The following is a 10,295-nucleotide window of genomic DNA, read 5'->3' as shown; positions in this document are numbered from 1 at the left end:
CTGCTTCCTGCAATGCACAGCTGATTCTCCACTTGCCCATCTGCCCTGAGGGCATGCTGAGGAACCCGCCCTAAGTCTGCCAAGGCTTCTGATGGGGAGGACACAAAGGGCTCTTTTCCCATCCACCTCCACCCAAACGCAGCAGCATGTCGGGCTGGTGTTTCAGAATACCTCATTGAAATCCTGTTTTAAATCTCCTAGAAACTAAGAAGCCCAGACTTGCTTCTAACAAATTCAATGGCAAATCCCTACGGATGATAAAAGGGAAAAGAGCAACCCCTAAACAGGTGTCCATTTTCGTTTCTCAAGTGAAACGAAAGGTGCAAACTGCATTTGACAGTTTTTCAACTAAAACTAATACTCACTTCTGCTTATGTCTGAATTATTTAAAATGTGATAACATTCCTTTGCCCTATTGTTTTCAGACATTCAGGATCCCTGCAAAATATTTGTTTTGGATAGTCCCTATATCCAATTCCTCTTTTTATCAATAGAACAATATTTATGGAGGTCAGGCTGCCAACTTTACCAGACAGACGCCCTTTGCATTCAAAAGAAAACATGATTCATCAGAGGATAGGGATTTCAGCTGCAAATTAAAATCTTCTTTGATAGGCTGGAAGTTACAAGTCAATAAAGGAAAATTCTTGATAGCTGGAAAGGAATGTCTTCTTTGAGACTGCCAATGTTCAGTTCTGATCACTAATGTCTTAACTGATGGAAGACTGTTTCTTTTTTTTCCTTTATCTAATTATATCCCAGAGGCAGTGTTTAAAAGAAATGGAAAGATGGTTATAACCAATTGTGCTGTGTAAAGGTTGGCTTGTTTTTGTTATCTGAGACCATGAATGTCTTGTAATGTATTTGTGCAGCACACAGGATAAAAGTGCTCTGACCCAAACCTAGGGCTCTCTACATAATGCATATAACGAGCATTAAGCATAGTGAGAACAATAACAGCAATGACAAAAGTAGAGATAAACTTACAGACTTGTGGCTTGTTATCTTTCAGTACATAAGCCTAGCACACATACAGAAATAGACTTACTCTAATAGCCACAGAGTCCAACACAGTAGGAAAAATAAGCTCTTTGCTGAAAGAAAAACCAGAAGGTTTAGTAATCCTCATTTTTCAGAGCTGTTACTCCTGGTCTTCACTACAGATATCCCACAAAGTTATTTCTCATCTCTGTCTAAGTATTACCATTGAAAATACGTAATGCATTTTTCATCATGTACCCTTTCAATGATAATTAAATATCACAACCCTACCTTTCAATTAATTGCAATGGCCTTGTTATTTTTGGTTTTGCCTGACTATGATTTCAAACTAATGATCATTAGTAACAATAATAGTCTACCCTTTTATCATGCCTTACATCTGCACGACTCTATGTTAAGCATTACTACGTGCATTACACCAGTGCTTACACTGAGTCACAGAGGTTAATTAACTTATTAAAGATCTCAAAGCACGTCAGTGGCAGAATGGAATAACGACAGGCAGCCCTCAGCTCTGCTCTCCATGGCCTTGATGCTCCGACAGCTCTTGCTAAAGGGTTTGCCAGACTTTGCAAAACGCTATTAATCACTAAAAGCTGGACTTCTTTAGGAATGGATTATTTGTGTAGGAAGGGAGGAGGGAGTAATTTCATTGCTAAAATGAAGCCGAAAGCGGGACTAATGGAAACAAAAGCTCCTACTTGTCTGAATCACACTGCTTGAAGGCACTGGGTGTTGCAGAAGGTTGGTAGTATTTGTTAAGGAATCTTGGGATGTTGCGTTTGCAAAATCAGCCTGAAAGGTGATATACTGAAATTCGAAGCTTGCAAACAGTACAAAATCAGATCCAATGACATTTTGCAAATCTCACTGATGTCCTCTATGGAGAACCTGAGAATAGGGTACTATTAATATGCAGGCTGCCATATTCATATGTTCATCTAACTTTTGCCTCAGAGGAGATTGCCACTTTTGGACCTTGTCCTAGTCAGCAGTGAAAGACTGATTGCTCGAACACACAGCTGGATAAATTCTGATGTTGCAGAGACAAAGAAAACTTTAAAGTCTGATTACTACATAAAAAGGTATTTCTCCATCTCTCCTTTTCCCTGCCACCATGATGCTTTATTTTAATACAAGAGCCTTTGACAAAAGCTGTTAATACTACTTCAGATTCTCATGGGATGGAGGCTGGCACCAGTGAATTTAAAGTGGCATTTTATGCTGATGGTATATTAATATGTATGATCTAGCAGGGACTTCAGCTTTTATTACAGTTTGAATCATTAGTAATTTTGGCAAATTTTCTGGCTTTAAAACGAGCTGTAATAAATTTGAAGCCATGCTTCTGCGTATACCAGATAACACACCTGCCATCTAGATTTTTCCATTTAAGCTGAAATACTGAGTTTTCCCAAACCTCAGCTGTTGTACTGCGTTTCTATTTAAAAGAGAAAACAGTGATAGCAAAATACTGAATTAATATAAAGCATTTTGCTTTGCCTTAGTCCATTTTGAAACATAACCAAGAACCAAATCTGGCTTATGTTAGGTAGGTGGAGAGCCTCTTAGAAGCTAATAGCAGACTCCTGTACTAAATTATATGTTATTGATCTGAATCTTCTATGATACAAGCATAACCTGATGCAGCTCCAATACAGCTAGAGGGTGAAAGGAGGCAACGCCATAAACAACATCTGAGTGGGCTGAGCAGGACAATACTAATAGGTATGAAGAAAAAGCACATTCATCCTTTCTAAAGCACACCTCATTTTGACCAGCTTTATCTTCTGCTGATGTCACTGAAGCATCTGGCTACTCAGCACTTCTAAAACTCATGCTTCTTTCTGGAAAACCCACATAGGGTAAAAAAAAAGTGATGAGGTAATACAGCAGGTAGGAGCTGCATTAGCACTTTGACAGAACACCCCATAACAAGACTATCAGGCTGTACACGTCAATCCTCAGTGCAGAAGTAGGTAGTCATTAGAAGGTTGCGTTAGTACACCAGAATTAGCGTTCATGAATCCGTGATGATAGGCAGCTTAGGAACAATGCAGATTTAACTTGTCTAAATATGCTTTAATGGTGACATCGCTGATCTTTCAGGTCCGAGTCTCTCACAAAGAGATGAGTAGAAATGGTTGGTCAAATTCAAAACATTAACAAAAAAAAAAGTTTCAGGCATCAGAAAGTTAATTCTCTCTTTTCCATTTCTGGCCTCATTAGGATGAGAGCTATTAAACCATGAAGTATAAAATTGCCAATTCAGCACTTGACATTTCCAGAAACAGAAGAGATTAACATCTTTTGTGAGCATTTTCTCAGGAGACATCCAGCTAAACTGTACTTCCTCAAGTACTGAGATAGACAGCCACAGTATCTTTACTGTGGTTTCACCTGCACAAATGTTGCAGTTGTATTGCACTTACTTCTTAGTTTGGTCTCTTGAGAAAAGGAGACATGGCATTCGCCTTCTCTGTGTGTACACATGCCTGCTTCGGTTCCCTCCTTAATTCCACTTGAACTCCTTGTTTCTCTCAATTAAATCTGGCAAATGTGTAGGAGTCAGAAAGATCCTAAAGTTTTATGAAACCTGGCAAATTGCTGGAGGAGAGACCCCTTCCTCTGGCTCTTCTCACTGAAGGATACTGCAGCATGATCCCCACTGTTACTGACACCAGAAAACCCAGCCAGCATCCACAACTCTCAGGAAAAAACATATTCATTAGCTCTGCCTCTAGAGAACCTGGGTATGTACTGCACCCACAAGGGTTCTGGGAGGCTGCCTCTTTCCCCTGAAAGCCCTCAAGCAGCTCAGTTTCTGGCTTATGGGTGGCCCTCTGCCTGCCTTGGGACATGAGTGAGGGTAGCGGACAGAAAGTGTGGAAGCATCAATACTGGAGATTGATCCCAGCTCCCTGCAGTCCCTTTAGTGCTGTCCCCTTGAGAGTGTTACCCAAAATACTGTAAAAAGCCACTGTTTCTCAGAGGTCACAGTTTCCAGCCTCACCAAGGCCGGTCAAGAAGGACCCTTGTGAAGTAACAGTGAACCTCATTAAAATCACAAACTGTCTGCTTTTAGGGGGGATGGTGAATGAGGGATGCTGATAGAAAGAATAATGCCCTAAATGTGTTTTTAGCGTAACTAGCCAAGGTGGTCTTCCACACAAGACAAGTAAAATAAATCCTAATTACAAGTAGAATAAAATACAAGCCATTCAGATGGTTTACTTGTGGAATAAGCGATTGTATGTATTTTAATTTAGACTCAATAAGTAATTTGTGAAAGTGTAGCTTTAGGAAAATAGGACTCAGAGGAAAACTAAGGTTAAACAGATCAAGAGCTGGAAAAATTACAAACTCCAAAAGTATACTTTCTCACTGCTCGTAATACTTGCTTCCATATTTTACTGAGATTTTAAGGATTTACTACTGTAAATCATTACTCTGTATTATTTCTGCTATCAAATGCAAACACACATTTTAATGTTTTAAGTCTCTAATGGAGGTGAAGGATATTTAGGAATCGTGTTTGCTAGAGCACTGAAATACTTCATTATATGAGGAATTTTTTCTTTTTTAGCATGGCCTTATTTGTGTTAATGTGAGCTGGGTCTCGAAGGGACTGGCCTTGGGGTCAATTAAATATTTGGAATATCACAGCTTTCGTATGTGAGGAACACCAACAGAGTAAAGTGCTCCTTGGCCATTTTTGTTTAACGTGTTTTGTACATAGAGGCAACAGGCATGGGGTTGAAATGCACTCAAGTGCATAAATTATAGTACGTGTCATGTACAAATACATTGCATGAAAGAAACAAAAGCATATTCTTATATGCTCAAGGTCCAAGTGAACACCAAGATATTAATTTTTCATTTCCCTTTTGTGTCTATTGCCTCTATATTTCTAACCTGGGTTGTTTGGGGTATTTTTTTGCACTAAATCTGGTAAGAGGCTGTAACACTGAAACTGCACGGATTGCTGTATTCCCATGCACTGACTGTAATTGTATTTTACCTATTATTTTAAAATGGTTTCTTTCATTTTTGTCTCATTTTCATTGACTTACTAATAGCTTCTTCCAGTCTGTGTCACGTTAAAGTGAATGAAGTAATCAGAATCTCTGCACACATTTCTCAGGCTGTTCACCTGGCTTAGACTAAGGCCAGCCACATTAGGGTGTCAACGATGTTTAAATTTAATTTCAAAGGCTTAAATTCATGGATTTACATAAGAGTTCTGAAAATCCTACTGCAAAATTCCCTCATTTTTTCTTTTTAGTTTGTCATATTTCACTCTGGGCTTTTCATAAATGTTTTTGAACACGGCTTTCTTCCTTACCAGTAGATGTGCAAGTTAATACTACAAAACGTATAGGTGAAGGCAGTTTTCTAAATTCTGTGCAACGTAACACTGCCAAAAGACATGCCAGAAAAAGACAGGGTAACACCCTGAAGCATTTCTACTAATCTGAGGAGCTATCAAAGCCTTCACCGAGATCTGCTGAATTTAGAAACTGAAGTTCTGGCTCTGTCTCAGTTTGTGGTGTGCCTGTATGTTGCTGACATTGGACAAGGTGACTCTTTTTCCATCTTTGGTTTTTAAGTAATTTTACTGTCTGAAAAGGAAGCCCCAGGAACTGCCACTGTGCGCTTGCTGGTTGATCAAGTATTGCAAGGGCAGGAGGGCTCTGGAAGGACTGTCACCAGCAATGAATGAGGTGATCCCTTTCCAAACCAGTTTGGGCTCTGTCATTTCAAATGAGCCTGGCAACAGTGAGTGGCTCTGCTCAGTGAGAGCAGCTGCTGAGCTTTCATAATGTGAAAAATCATCCCCTTAGATTTTTTTCCCTTGAGCTAATGGATGCTAAAATAGATGGAAAGCTTTAGCTATCTGCATACCCATAGGGAGCAGCTCTGTGCTGAGAGGAGGTGTCTGCAGCAGGTGAGTGCATTGTATGTGGACTGGCTCTGCAAGGACAAATTTAGAAACTGGGACATCTGGGGGGTTGCAACAGTTGGGTTGGGAAAGGGAAATGAGACAGAAACACCAAAGGCAAGGCTCCCATGTGCCTTTACATGTATCCCCACTGCTAGAGCCTTCTGCCTAGGCTGCAGCTGGACCCACGGCTCTGGCCATGGTGTGACCAGCAGCGAGGGCAGCACAGCCTGAAGTGAGCTTGTTACCAGACAGCTGAGCACAGGCCTGACAAGTGTGAGATGTTAATAAACTGCAGACCTGCCTTCTCTTAGCCTGGGTCTCACCTTCTCCCACCCCTTCTTTCTTGCCATGTTAAAATGCAGCTTCCCTTTAATACCAGACAAGAAAAATAAAGGGGATGGAATTCAGAAAAAGCACTGTCTCAGCCCTAGAACAAGTGTATTGATCTGTTTTGTCCTATGGGTCAAGTGCACGGTCTTCCCCTGCCTTTCCTAATGCAGTTTGCCATTAGAGATTTAAAGAAACACACATCCCCATGTATTCCTGCAGTCCAGACACCTGCATTCATTCCTGTACTCTACCCACCCCTGGAGTAAGAACACTGCTCTCAGCTTTCCTTTTGCTCTCCTCACTTGAGCATGGCCTCACTACTTGCTTTCCTAACTATCAGAAACTTTTTGGTGAAGTCCAGGTGCATCACACAGACTGGATTTCCAGTTTAGCAGAAGACCTTACCTTGTCCATAGTCTCCTAAAAAGGAGGGTAGTCCCAGTTCCCTGCTCTGACATGCACCTCCAGTTTATGTGAACCATTTTGACCCAGAACATGAAGAATTTTAGTTATCTACCTCCTCTTCTGCAAAACAGAGGTAACAGCACTTTCCTCTGTCACAACTGATTACTGTTAAAACAATTCTACTAAAAGGTGTGGAAAAGCAACCTTACAGTGCTTGTATCTACTTACAGGCTTTGTAGCACAGGACTCTGAGTAGAAATTTACCACTGAAAAATACAGCTGTTCAGCTGCTGGAGGTGTCCAAAGTCAACAGCATCCTATATTTCTAACAGCTAAGCTCCCAAAAGGCTTGACAGGTGCACTCAGGAGCGTTTAGCTTTTATAGCACTGGGCAGCTTGACAATCTCACCGCCCCTTTTCTTCCTCTCTCTAGAGGGGTCAGTCTTCGGGGTTGATCTCAGAGCACACCTCCCAGGTCAGACTTCACAGCACATACTGGAGATGCTTTTACCCACCTCTCATGTTGGAAGGTACTGATGTCTCTTGACTGCCCTAAGGACTACTTAATGTGGCGGTTTTGCTAGTGGCAGGCACTGTATAGGGACTTCAGATGAGTGCTGCGGATTCTCCTGGGTAGCATTAGCTGAATTACATTTAGAAAGTGAAGTGAAAAATGAAATGAAGTTATAGGTAAGGCCATTCAGTGGATGAGAGAGGCAGGTCCAAAATCCAGACCTCCTACATACTGCTTTTTAAGACCCGTTCTCATTTTTCTAGTAGTCAAAGTTGATCATTGACACATTTGATGTCAAACGTAATTAAACAGAGACCATATAGTGTCTTTGTGCTGATAGACAATATAGATCATAAATGTTTTCTGTAGGTAAACTTCTTCATTGAATGTCTGCATTTTTTTATTTCGAGGTTTCTTTCCTTAACTGATGACTGCAACTACTTGTTCAAGTTTCAGCAAATAACCAGGAGCTTTCAGACTTTTTTTACTGTTCCATCTCAGAGACACTTTCTCAAACTCTCTTAACATGCCATAATGCTAAACTGTGCTGCAGAAAAAGTACTTGCTGACTTGAAAATAAAAGCAAAAATACCCCTTCTGAGGTGATTCTCCTCAATGAAACAGGAGTTATCTGGGTTAACTTTATGTTTATAATCTTTCCTTTGCCAGAATGCCATGGCATTCATTCTTTCCAGACTTCTGGTGATAACAGGTTTTAATAGCAAATGCTTAGGTCTAAATTCTGCTCTCAGAGTGAAGCTGCAAAGTCCTCCTGGCTCTAAATTAGTTACAGGGTTTTACAAGTGTGACTGGGAAAAGAACCTTCCTTTGAAATCCTACGGATGCATAATAGGGCAAAATGATTATGAAAATGAGGGGAAAAATGCAAAAATACACATATGAGTTGAAAGTTCATTGGATTTTCCCCATTGACATCAGTGGAGCCAGGAGTCTTTCAGTTACCTTCAGGATTTCAGAGCACTAATTCTTACCTTGGGATTCTTTCATCAGATTTGGGAACAGCTGTATAGCTCAGAATTTAAACTGCAAATCCTCTTAGGATGAGATATGAGCTATAAGCAGAAATAACCCTTGATTTTATACTTGAAATAGCTCTTCCTCCCATCTCTGATGCCCAGGAGCGGCAAGCTTTCTGTGCTGATCAAGAACTCCCTCAGCAGCAGTTACCCCATCAAATCCTACCTCAAATTGTGACTGTGTGCATGTATATGTCTCTAGGTACGTGTGACTAAAAAAGCAAGTGCTTTCCTATTCAGATTACTTTTGCTGCTTTACCAGGTAGAGCAAAAAGGAATATGGTAGAAACTGCTGAAGAGATGGACTGTCCTGGAAACAAGCCACCACACATTTATTTGATCCATGACTGGTGCAGTCCTGGTGTAAGTGGTGGGGCTGCACAGAGCTGCAGCGGTGGGCAATGTTCCTGAGGGCACTGCTGTACCTGTGCTACTCAGCATCTTCCCATCTCACCAAGTCTGCATTTTCCTCTTTGACTGTTGCAGTGAAGCCATAGCTGGAGTGGCTGTATGAAACCTAGCGCTGTAGGTGCTGAGACCTCACATGAGCAAACAAAGTTATAATTATGTTGTCTCTTTATGCACAGTTGAGGAAAGTACAAGGATTGTGTTTTCCATTACCTGATTACATCAGAACTAATAGAACTAATAGGAATATTCCCATGTAAACACATTGGTAATGTTTGCATGCATTTATTCATGTGAACCCACTTCTGTGGAGGTCTGGTATTCTGACAGCTGTTACCTTTAGATCAGTTTTGTACCTTTGTCTGTATTAAAGGTTCCTGCACTGGAAAATTACTTTTGATATAAACCCAGTTGCCTGTGCTGCCATCCGTATCAACATCTCGACGAAGAAAGATAGTTTCTTACTCCAGCATGAACAGAGGAAGGGCATAACTACTTGGAACAATTTTGCCAGTGCACTGACATTTCACACAAAGTGGGCCAGAAAGGACAGGTGTTTGTTTTTAAAGTATGCCTACCATGGGATTCCCAAACCTTCATTTAGTTAATCACTTAAACTAAAAGAAGCCTAAAAGCTCTGAGATGCAAACCTGGCTCTATCCTTCCTTTGGCTGCATTTGTGCCAGGGACCCCAGAAGGACTCACAACCTCACCCCCAAGCTGTTGTCCCTGAAGCAGGATGGTCACCTCAAGCTATCTCCTGGGCCCAGCCCTGCAGCCCTTGTGTTGTGCCTGAGTGTGGTTTGGCATCAGTCAAAACCATGCCAAGCACCACACCAACAGATTAACATAGGTAATATCAGTTTAACAGATCATGTCCCAGTATCAGGGCCTGCTCTTTGCCCATGTTAGTGTAAATGTTACAGCTAGTGTTCAGGCTTGAGATTCTGGGACGTGTATAAGTAGGTAAAGAATATACACTGGGACAGAAGAGATGGTATAAACAAATAATGAGGGCAGCTGAATAGCCAAATTCAAAGAAGGATGAGATGAATACCATTTTTCAATAATTTTCTGTAACATTCAGAATGACACTGATACTAACCCTATGAGCAAAGCAATTAAAACCAATGGATATACTAGATAATAAAAAAACAGTCTGGGTACCCTAATTAGTTACTCAGGGTGTCTGATTTCTTTTTTTGCGGGAGAGAATGTGATTTTGATCTGCAATGAAATAATGTATTACAGTGCATTGTCTCCAAGCTGTGAGACTATTTGATGGTGCAGTTCACGTGTTTATTTATTTTATGGCCATGGTAATCCAACTAAAACTGTGTGTTTCTGTGTGGCAAGTCAGAAATGGTAGGTTGCGGGTGCTTCTCAGTAACATTTGTGTCTGTAGATGTTCTGTGAGGCTTTGCCAATCATTTATGGTTTAAATTGCTGGCTTAAAATTGCAGAGAATCTTTTGTTAAGGACATTATGGGTGGACTTCACTGGGATCTGTGGTCCCATGTACAGTTCTAGGGGCGGGTACGTGATGAGTTTTGCTTCTCACTTTCAGAAAAAGGGGTATGTATTTGCCTCTGCTGCATTGCCCCTGTGTTGTCTTCTTAGTCATGGAAAAGAACCACTCATTAGTGGGTCTCAA

Source organism: Lathamus discolor, chromosome 1 (assembly GCF_037157495.1).
Source record: "Lathamus discolor isolate bLatDis1 chromosome 1, bLatDis1.hap1, whole genome shotgun sequence".
Lineage (NCBI taxonomy): Eukaryota > Metazoa > Chordata > Aves > Psittaciformes > Psittacidae > Lathamus > Lathamus discolor.
The sequence above is the reverse complement of the archived record's forward strand: the minus strand, read 5'-3'. Positions refer to the sequence as shown.